Source organism: Physeter macrocephalus, chromosome 11 (genome assembly GCF_002837175.3).
Source record: "Physeter macrocephalus isolate SW-GA chromosome 11, ASM283717v5, whole genome shotgun sequence".
Classification (NCBI taxonomy): Eukaryota; Metazoa; Chordata; class Mammalia; order Artiodactyla; family Physeteridae; genus Physeter; species Physeter macrocephalus.
Window position 1 is genome coordinate 2,030,949 of NC_041224.1, and position 11,579 is coordinate 2,042,527.

General features: G+C 37.3%; 1 long non-coding RNA gene across 3 annotated transcripts in view; it reads right to left on the reverse strand.

Moving 5' to 3' along the window:
- Positions 1–11,579, reverse strand: part of LOC114487151 (uncharacterized) — a 65,485-nt gene that overhangs the window by 22,863 nt on the left and 31,043 nt on the right. For 2 of the 3 annotated variants that reach the window (XR_003681932.2, XR_008618451.1), the window contains exon 2: positions 1,779–2,606. This is a non-coding gene — a long non-coding RNA (uncharacterized lncRNA). The remainder of the gene's footprint in view (positions 1–1,778; positions 2,607–11,579) is intronic. The other variant, XR_008618452.1, reaches the window with a different exon arrangement.

Genomic DNA, 11,579 nt, shown 5'->3' on the forward strand with positions numbered 1-11,579 from the left:
ATATCTTGTAATATTTTCTGCTTGCCAATAGTTTAGCATATACGACCCCATTATCAAGACTGAACACGACATCGAAAATCCTTTGTTCAGGGCTTCCCTGGTGGCGCAGCGGTTGAGAGTCTGCCTGCCGATGCAGGGGACACGGGTTTGTGCCCCGGTCCAGGAGCATCCCACGTGCCGCGGAGCGGCTGGGCCTGTGAGCCATGGCCTCTGGGCCTGTGCGTCCGGAGCCTGTGCTCTGCAACGGGAGAGGCCACAGCAGTGAGAGGCCCGTGTACCACAAAAAAAAAAAAAATTAAATAAAAATAAAATAAAATAAAATAAAATCCTTTGTTCATTTCAAATTTAAGTGTGGTTTTAAGAATTTCATTGAGAGGGGACTTCCCTCGTGGCAAAGTCATTAAGAATCTGCCTGCCAATGCAGGGGACATGGGTTAGAGTCCTGGTCCAGGAAGATCCCACATGCCACAGAGTAACTAAGCCCGTGCGCCACAACTACTTAGCCTGTGCTTTAGAGCCCGTGAGCCACAACTAATGAGCCCACATGCCACAACTACTGAGCCCACATGCCACAACTACTGAAGCCCACATGCCTAGAGCCCATGCTCCGCAACAAGAGAAGCCACTGCAATGAGAAGCGCACGCACCACAACAAAGAGTAGCCCCTGCTCACCACAGCTAGAGAAAGCCTGCGCGCAGCAACAAAGACCCAACACAGCCAAAACCAAACAAACAAACAAGTAAAGTTTATTTTTTATAAATCACCTTTAAAAAAAAAAGAATTTCATTGAGAAATCTCGTTGCTTCTGTTTCAACAAAGGAATAACAGAAAACAGAAGCTCATCAAAAAACCTATCAAAAAACTTCAAAGACTTAGTAATGATTGCCTAATTAGGCATTACTATCAATAGAACAGAACATAAATTATATAGAATTCTTGATTTTTACCAACATAATTAGCGACTTTGTTGAAATGAAGGCAATAAAAATAAATTTTATGGAGCAAACATAAACTATGAATTACATCTCTTTTCTTTAATTACGCATCCAAATATCAGTACCTCATCAACAAAACACGCAGACATGTGCAATAAAAATTAAATTCAGTAGTTTTTAACATTGTCCTTAGTTTTAATCATATAAAATCATTGGTTAGTGCATTTAAAAATTTTTTATTATGAAGATATTTTACCAAGGCATGAAGATAGAACATAATTCTTATAACTGTTTGTTGGTGTTTATGAATTTTAAGTAGTTAGATATAAGGTATGTAAACTTCCATTTCTACCCTTGCACTGGCCTTGCCAAAGAGAGAGACTGGTCTGTGTACCTCCTAAAGAATTGTATTTCATTCCTAAGAATCTTGAGGGATATGGAGGTATATGGAGTCTTGAGAAGAAGTCATATAGCTACAAATCCACCAAGGCAGTATATTATCTGTCTCTGTGTTTCCTCTGAAAGAGAGATAAAATCACAAGACTCCACAAAGACTTGAGCTTTAAAATAAGTGAATATCACCACCAAAGGTAGGCAGATCAAGAAATGAGCATTTACTGGGGAGAAGGGAACTAATATCTATTGAAGCACCCAGTACAATTCAGCTCTGAGTTATTATGTGATAGAAATAATTCTATATGCAATACCCATGTTATCTACATAATTTAACATCAAGGAAACGCTGTGAAGTAGGAGTGATTATTCCCATTTTTAAAAAGAAGGAATTCAGGCTTGACGATCGATCGTAAGTAATTTTCCAGGGGCACAACCTATTAACTCACATGAGCCTTGTTATTCCTTGGTTCCTTTTCTTTCTTTTCTTTCTGTTTCACAGACTGTGATGACTCATTTCCTTCTCTCCTCCTCCATGTAAATGACTCAATCCCAAAAGATCACTCTCCTCCATGCCTGGCTGTTGAAATGGAAAGATGTAATATCTCTGACTCCATTCTTTCTTCTTGTTCTCCCAAGAGACCACTTTCTTTTCATGTTTTAAGGGCTTAAATGTGAATCATTGTGGAGAAATTAAAAGGTGATAGCAAAATGAATAAATGTGGGCTGTCTACAAAATTTATTAAGATTTTTACTATCTTACTGTCATAGTGTCTGGCTTCTAGTTTATGATATCCTATAAGGCATGAAATATTAAGCATCTGTCCTTGTTTTGTTTTGTTTTTTTCCTGAAGATGAACTTCAACATTCTTGTCTTCCTTCACACTGTTCCCATAACCTCCAATCACTGCTTTTAGGAAAAGACCACTTGGGGAATCTTTTGCTTGTGGTGGTCTTTCTACATAGCACGAAAATTCTGTCAGAGATGAACATGCAAGAATCAACTTTGGCAACAGAATCAGCATTCGTTGTCTCAGGTGTGCCGCTTGCATCTTGTTAAACCTGGTGACTCTGAGGTCACCGGGCCTCTGTCTTGTCTAGGAATGAAACTCTGGGGCATTTCCTCACAGTCATAAAGCAAATTGGCAGCAAGGCTGAGATTGTCAGACCCCAAAGCCATTCTCTTTCTCTCTCTAGAGCACCTCCTGCAATGCTGGGGTCCAGGTAACTGACTCTGCAGCTGACAGAGTTGCCTGCGTCCACTTTGGTTCTTGGCCCTGTGTCAGGACACACAACAGCACAGAAGAGATGTCACTAAGCTGCCCCCCCATCATTCCAGGGATAATGAATGGAAGTCACTCACAAATGCTCTTAGGAATGTAGGAATCCACCTCCTAAGCACTCAGAAAGCATAAAACCCTGATGGAAAAGCAGCAATGCGGTAATGTTGTGTCTTTTTGAGTATCCTAGATTTCCAACATATACCTGAGTGCCGTTTCATGTGAAAATGAAGGTTAGAGAAAGGTACCTGTGAAAAGGCCACAAGGACAATTTGTTGTCCAAGGAGCCAACCCACACAGGTATGATCCTGTCTTCTTACCTTCTACTTGGGCTTAGCCATGGAATTGATAAATATTCAGGTAGCGTTTCCCATAAGTCTGTTTTAACTTCCGAGGTTTCTCTGAATCTATGATTTGAACGTTAACTTGAAAATCCAGTGTTTCAAATTTAGTAGGAAAACGAGAGGGATACTTTGAACTGTTAATTATTTTTTCTTCCTTTTAGAGGTAAGGTCATTAAGTATTTCTGTGAGTAGCTTTTTTCAATAATAAAGCCAGACTATAATATAGTAAAAACAACTAAACACATTGATTCAGAGAGGCCTCAGTTGAATTTCTGGTCCTGTTCTTATTATCTGACACTGTGTAATTTATATTCTAATGAATCAGTTTCTGTAGCTATGAAATGAAAATTATACAGTGAATAGAGATTTTATAAAATAACATATCAAAGTGCCTAGTACTCTGTGTCTAGTAAACATATTAGTCAAGTCTGAATCTGACTCTATTCTGGAGATAAATTAAAATAAGATATTTATCATGAACCAGCATGAACTAGGCACTGGGGTTCCAAAGATGGAAAGATGGTGTTTAATATCTTGAAGCTCATTACAGTTTACAAGGGAGGGAAGACCTGTAAACCGTTCATTACAAAACAGCTTAATGTAAATTAGGAGTTTGGGATTAACCTATACACACTACTATATATAAAATAGATCATCAACAAGGACCTACTGTAGAGCACAGAGAACTCTATTTCATTTTCTGTAATAACCTCTATGGTAAAGGAATCTGAAAAAGAAAGAATATATGTATATGTATGACTGAATCACTTTGCTGTACACTTGAAACTAATATAACATTGTAAATCAACTATACTCCAATATAAAATAAAAATTAAATTTAAAAAAAACAATATAAAGTAAGAAATTAATTAATTAATTAAATTTAAAAAAGAATATCTTTGTCCCAGGTCTATCTTCAGTCAGAGGACCAGACCCTCTTCCTCTTGAGGTTGCTGATAGAGATATGTATCACAAATAAATTTAGTTAAAGTATTATGTTTTGCTAATCATAGAATATAAGAGTTTGAACCTTATGGAATATTTCCTTTTTCTCAGAAGACAAGTCTAGACTGCCTCTTTTCACTGTAAAAAGCCTATCTTGGATTTTTTTTTTTTTCCCTGTGTGTTTAAGAAAACGTAAATGGGTATAACCTAACAAAAAGCAAGAGAAGGTGTTCCGAGTGCTTAAAGCAGTTCTGGCTGAAATCACAAACCCGAATGTAAGAGAAGCAGGAGCTTCAAGTGGAAGGACAAGCCAGAGGAAGCAGCATATACAAAGGTGTGCAGGTAGAAGACAGCGAGACATGGTCTTATCTGGGGAAATGCAAGTAGTTCTATATTGTTAGAGCACAAAGAGCGGGTAAGGAACATCAAGAGATGAAAACTATAGCAGTAAATAGGGGCCAGTTCATGGAGGTTTTGTGTGCCTTGTCAAAGAATTTAGAGTTTGTCTAGTGGACAGAAGCACTTATTGAAAAATGATAAGCAAGCAAAGGATAAAAGCAAGTATGTACTTTAGTTGATGCATCCCAGAACCACGCAGACATGGAAGGCATCTTTGACTTCTTCCTCTGCTTCACTGTATCACAACCCAATCTGTTACTCTTTCCTATGAAGTTTACCTACTGCCAAGCCATGTTTTAAGAGAAAGGATGATTGCCTTAGACCCTGTAGCCTGGGAATGCTACTTCATCAGATCCTATGGAGACAGAGGCAGCAGCTGACCTTCACAAGGAGCCAAGCCTTTGCCCACACTGTGTTGACCCCTCTATCAGCCAGCTTAGGCTAAATGATGCTTGATAATAAACAACCGCAAAGTCTCAGTACCTTATGAAAACAAAGTTTCTTTTCTAACTCTTGTCTTTTGGGGAGCAACTTCAGCTCTGTTCTTTATCTTTTTCACTCTGTGATGCAGGCTAAATGAGCTACACCTATCTGTACATGGTGGTCGTGAAATAGGGAAAATAGATCTGACTCCTCAAACTTCTAGTCCAGAAAGGCACCTACAAATTCCTATTAAATTTTATTGACCAAAGCTGGTCACGCGAGCAAGCCTGACACCAAGGGGCAGGAAGTATAATCATCCAGTAGGGGCAAGCCCAACAGAGAGAGGGCCAAGATGGAACAGCAGCAAATATTTTCCAAAATTCAGTCTACTAGAATTATTGAAATTCGGGCTTGGCTGGGTATTCATGGAGATGCCAAGGTGGTTCTGTTTTACCAAGAATCTATTTTCCTGAGGGATTGAAAGAAATCATATTAAGAGATGAGAGGTCTCCAGTAACAGATTACCTGGAACAAAGCAGCATAATTGTTCAAATACAAACACACTTAATTCAGATTGTTAGCTGTAAATCATATCTCTTGCACTTCCATGCTACGTAATCGTTGACAATTTACTAAATTACACAATTTTCTTCTGTTAAATGGGAATTATTTTAAAGGAAGGAACCTCTTCATGCAAAATTTTTAGGAGATAGAGGATCCATAAAACAGTCTTCCATTTGGCGCCAGAACAAGAGCATGTAGTTGCTGTTCCAAGCTCACTGGTGGCAGAGGATGGCAGTGCGGCTTCATGACACAGGGGAGCTCCAGGGAACAGCCACGCTGCCTCCTCCAGACTTACTGCAATGCTCCCCAAAGCCCTCAGTTCCCCTCCCCTGAATCTTGGCTGCCAAAGCATCCAGCTCATTCTAAGATTAACTCTTTGAATGGTGGCAGCCCCTGGGATGTACCTGCTGAGACTATAGAAGATCTTGACTGTCATATGTTAAAATCTCCAATTCTATTCTATCCTGCCTTTAGGATTCTAAATATATACAGTGGAAATATAATATATATATATGTTATGTCTATATATACACATATATATACAACTCTAAAATATATAAGTATAATATATATATATATATATAAACAACTCTAAAGAGACAAATTTTCAGCATAAAAACAAGCATATTTAGATATTTAAGGTACAGAGAGCAAACATGAAGGCCGTTTTATTGGTAACATCGCTTAGGTGCTATGTCCATGTGAATACCTAGAACGTGCAGAGGTTAATGATTACGAAGATTCTATTTTACTGACTGGTCTGAATTAATTGTGTATGTAAATCATGTGTCACAGAAGGGCCTCAGGCTCTAGTAAAAAAGCAGTCACTGAGAGACCATTATGTGTAGGATGGTCGTTAGTACTTTCTGAGCCAGTAAACAGAGCACATTAAGCTTCATTTCATGACCAGTTTTCAATTTCAATGTAGTGATATACATATATATCCTTTACAATATGGAATGTGTCATTATACTTATTTGTACTCATTTAAAATTGTTTAAATTAAGCAGTGTGGCTTGCCTTAATTAAAATGTGCAAATCAAGAACTTCTGCTGATATTATTAATTCCCTCTCCAATGCCACTAAAGTTTAATTTATTCGGTCATCATCTTAAACCAATAAATCCCTAAACATTAGCAGACATTTTTGTTCCATTAATTAAGTGCTTTATAAATAAGAAACTGCTCTGGGCTGAAGTTCATGAAATAAGTCACTTAGATAATACATCCAAAGGAGCAGAAAACTAATTCAAGGCCAACATAATTATATTTGGTGTTTATTATAGGTCTAATGTCTGGGTTTAATGTTATGAACTTTCATTTGAAATTAAACGTTAAGTATAGACATTTGATTGGTAGGGTGTGCTATTTATCTGAGCCTTGAAAATGGCCTTTCTCTTGAAAAAGCAATAAAAGTAGTCATTTATTTAGAAAATATGTAACAAGTACCTATCATATGTGTTGTGGTATATTCAGGAATAAAAGTAATCATAATCTAGTTGAAAGGATAGGAAATAACTAAAAATAAAGATCCTGAGCTAGTCTCTGAAAAGTATAACTGCCCATGATTAAAAGCATTTTCCTTCTACCATGATCAATAGGAATAAAATCTATCATATATATTAATGTCAACATGGTTTTCTTATTAATCAGAATAGCCCTTTATGATAAATAATATACATTTATAACTACTAACATAAGAAAGGAATGAATAAGACTCAAAAGTGAAAAAGGAAAAAGCTCAAATCTTGCCTACAGTGGACATTCCATAGCATATTTTAACTCCCTTATTCTTGCTTCCTCCATACAAATATTTATAAATTACATCATCACCCATGTATGTATGCATTTACAACTCATCTTTTTTCTTAGTGTCTAGAAGTTGTTTATAAACTCATTTTTCACAATTTAGCCTTGTCAAATTTGCTTCTGTATTTATTTTTTTAATGTTGATTTGATTGCCATTTATATCACTCAATATGCCCCATATGAAGTCACACAATTGAAATTTTTATTAGAATTTAGTACCTGAAAACTGTTACTTGAAAATTATAAAGCCCTTAATTTTGGCGATAACTTCTCTTACTCATTTTGCCTTAAATTCAAGGAAGCTGAGTCCATCTGAAGCTCAACCACAGAAACTACCTTACACTGAGGCTTAACCTATTTTTCTTCTTTTTCCCATTCTGATTGGTCTCCTTCCATTTCTTTATTATTGACCTAAGATATGCCTTTCATTGAAGATCTCACTCCTAAATCTGTTTTTGGAAATAAAATTATACAAATAAACTAAATAAGAATAGATTTTTTAAAATAGAAAATAGACAAGAATTTAGCAAAAGTGTAAAACGGTCACATTCAAATTTAATTTACTGGTAGAAAAAAAAAGGGAAGAGAAGAAAAAACGGAAAACAAAAAGGCCAATCTACTTTCCAAGAGTAAAAACATGAAAACTGGAATTTATAGTGGTTGATGAAATGCCCTTTCAGGCCCTACTTCTTTTTTTGAGGTATCTGCTAATATTCAGACCAGTTAAATTCTCTGAAATGTCACATACTATGAGGACTTTATTTTAACATCACTTGAGACATGTGATATGAAAATGTTTGATTTATATCATGCTTTCCCTTGTATTATTCAAAATCAAAATCGTATTGGAAGAAGATGAAATCTCCAAGTCATCTTGTTAGAAATTCAGAGAGTAAAGCATTTCACAAGGCAAATTCTAACAGCAGAAATTAGCATCAGAAAGAGCCAAGTGTCAAATAACTGTATCTCTTTTTCAAAGACAGAGCAATAGGGCTTGTGTACCTCAAGACAAATCACTTCCCTGCTGTAAGCCTCTGTGACTCCCCATTACCGATATTAAAAAACAAAAACAAAAACAGGCAAAAACCACCTGATTTCTTTGGTCGATATATAACAAGGTCTATAATCTGACCTAGTCTGAATTCTAGTCTTCTTTTCTTCTCTCCCACATCCCTACCAGCCTTTCCATGGACTCTTAGGTTCTAGAAACAGCACACACTGCTCATTTCTCTGGTCACACTGCATGCATCATTATCTGGATGTTTTCTCTTAATGCCTTTCATTTTTCAGGGAATGCTCACTCACACTTCCTCCACCTATGCTGAACATTGGCCACTCTTTGGATCATGGGGCATCTGAACTCCCTAGGAATCTTTTCAATATGTTCAGCTTTCCTCTCATTGCAGAAGAGAAGGATGTCAGATACTTGCTCTTCTTTTCCTTTGCAGCATGAATATGGTCACTCGTGAGGGTCTCCGCCTTTTTAGTCTGTGGGTATTGATGCAAAAAAGGGGAACTAGGAAGAATTTTCTCTGGTGGTAGAGGTTGCAGAGGTTTTTCTCTGGTTGCAGCAAGAAAAAGTCTCCAAGATAAACTCAAAATGGATTAAAGACCTGAATTTAAGGCCAGACACTCTAAAACTCTTAGAGGAAAACATAGGCAGAAAACTTTTTGACGTAAATTGCAGCAAGATCTTTTTTGACCCATCTCCTAGAGTAATGAAAATAAAAACAAAAATAAACAAGTGGGGCCTAATTGAAGTCAAAAGCTTTTGCACAGCAAAGGAAACCATAAACAAGATGAAAAGACAACCCTCAGAATGGGAGAAAATATTTACGAACAAAGCAACTGACAAAGGATTAATCTCCAAAATATACAAATAGCTCATGCAGCTCAATATCAAAAAAACAAACAACCCAATCAAAAAGTGGGCGGAAGACCTAAATAGACATTTACCAAAGAAGACATACAGATGGCCAACAAACATGTGGAAAGTTGCTCAACATCACTAATTATTAGATAAAGCCAAATCAAAACTACGAGGCATCACCTCACACTGGTCAGAATGGCCATCATCAAAAAAATCTACAAGCAATAAATGCTGGAGAGGGTGTGGAGAAATGAGAACACTCTTGCACTGTTGGTGGGAATGTAAACTGATGCAGCCACTATGGAGAACAGTATGGATGTTCCTTAAAAAACTACAAATAGAACCACCATATGACCCAGCAATCCCACTCCTGGGCATACACCCAGAGAAAACCATAATTAAAAAAGATATATGCACCCCAATGTTCACTGCAGCACTATTTACAATATCCAGGACATAGAAGCAACCTAAATGTCCATCAACAGAGGATTGGATAAAGAAGATGTGGTACACATATACAATGGAATATTATTCAGCCATAAAAAGGAATGAAATTGGGTCATTTGTAGAGACGTGGATGGACCTGGAGACTGTCATACAGAGCAAAGTTAAGTCAGAAAGAGAAAAACAAATACCGTATGCTAACACATATATATGGAATCTGAATAATTGGTATAGACAATCTTATCTGCAGGGCAGAGGTGGAGATACAGATGTAGAAAACAATGGATACCAATGGAGAAAGGTGGGTGCGGAATTAATTGGCAGATTGGGACTGATATATATACACTATTGATACTATGAATAAAATAGATAGCTAATGAGAACCTGCTGTATAGCTCAAGGAACTCTACTCAATGCTCTGGGGTGACCTAAATGAGAAAGAAATCCAAAAAAGAGGGGCTATAGGTATACGTATAGCTGATTCACTTTGCTGTACAGTAGAAACTAACACAACATTGTAAAGCAACTATACTCCAACAAAAATTAATTAAAAGAAAGAAGAAGTCTCCAAGATTTCAGTGACAGCAGTATACATGAACAGAAACTCATCCTCAGAGCATGATTTGAGGTCGTAGGCCTGGTTGTATCACATTGGAGCAAGATTCCCGAGCCCTCCTAGAGATCCTCTGAGCAACTTAATGTCCTTGCAATAAGCTCCTCTTCTGATCAAATTCACTAAAGTCTAAGATTCTGAAGCTAAAGATCCTGGCTTATATAAAGTCCATCGAAATTTTTTCCAAAATTACTTAGGGCCCAGATCAAATTACCCCAACTCTTTGAATCTTTGTTTTATGCTTCTAAGTGGAAAGAATGTCTCTATTTTATGAAAAATCTGTAACATTTGTTGACTGAAAAAAATTGCACAACCTAAAAGGTGAGAATTATGGTTTATTTAGTGGACATACTGAAGACTTAAGATAGCTCTGAGGGGCTGTTCTGAAGAAGTAAGGGAGGATATATAGGAGTTAATGCAGGAGTTTTTGCAAATAAATAAACAAACAAACAAATAAGATGGTCAAATATCAAAAGATTACTGCTGCTTAAAGAAAAACAGACACCTCAAGTTAATAAATTTAGTACTTTTCTCTATATGGAAAGATGCAAGAGTCTGGGCTTAATGAAATTACTCCTTTGATCTGCACCTTAAACTCTCTAGGGCCAGTACCCTGTTTTTCTCCACCCTGAATCCCCTCAGGGTTCACCATGAGGGGTGGCTGCAGAGGCTTATGACTTGATGGCTGCAACATCCTTCGTTTACTGAAATGGCAGGGGACATTCTTTGTCCACACATTGTGCACATTTTCTTAGAGAACTCATTACTTCCTGCCCAATAAATATTTGTATATAAGGTTTATCTCTAGAACTATTCAACATACAACCTTGACTCACAAAACAATCTTTCAGATGGTAAACGCTTATGATTGGTGGAAGTGAGAGTCTCTGCTGATCTGACAAATGAATGTTCTCTGTAGCCCCTCTTGGTTAACGATGTTTAAGAAGATGATATTTGACTTTACCTTCACAGCACCAACATTTGAGATGAAGCTATCACAACGGTAACCATTTAAGGTAAATCATTTAACAATCAAAGAGGCAAGCAGAGGAGCATATATCAACGCACCCCTATTAATTCCTCACAAGAAGTGAGTAAACAACAAAATTTCAATGATTAGACATACTATGATAGTATGATTATATACACTATCATTTTGGATTTGGGGATTTGAGGAGTAACATCTCGGACTTTGGGAGTACTTGGATTGGGGGAGGAGAGGAGAAAGGGAGGCAAACACTGTTCTGGTGCTTTCTTCTGGGTCCAAAAGCCAGTGGAAGAGAGGCAAAGGGCACAGGATGGGCGCCTCCTTGTGATGCCCTGAGGAAGAAGCAGCTCCCGCCCAGCTGAGCCTCACCTCGGTGGACCTCTGTCCTGGTAGGCGGAATTTACACAACATGAAAAATGGTTGATTTTGACTCCAGGAAATATGTCAGTTACAGTTAATCAAGGCACTTATCAACAAGAACAGTGCATTTCTTCTTGTTCATAAAATTACCCAGAAGCACTGGGAGTTTTCACAGATCCTTTAATAGAAGGTGTTTGTTTTTTTTTTTTTTT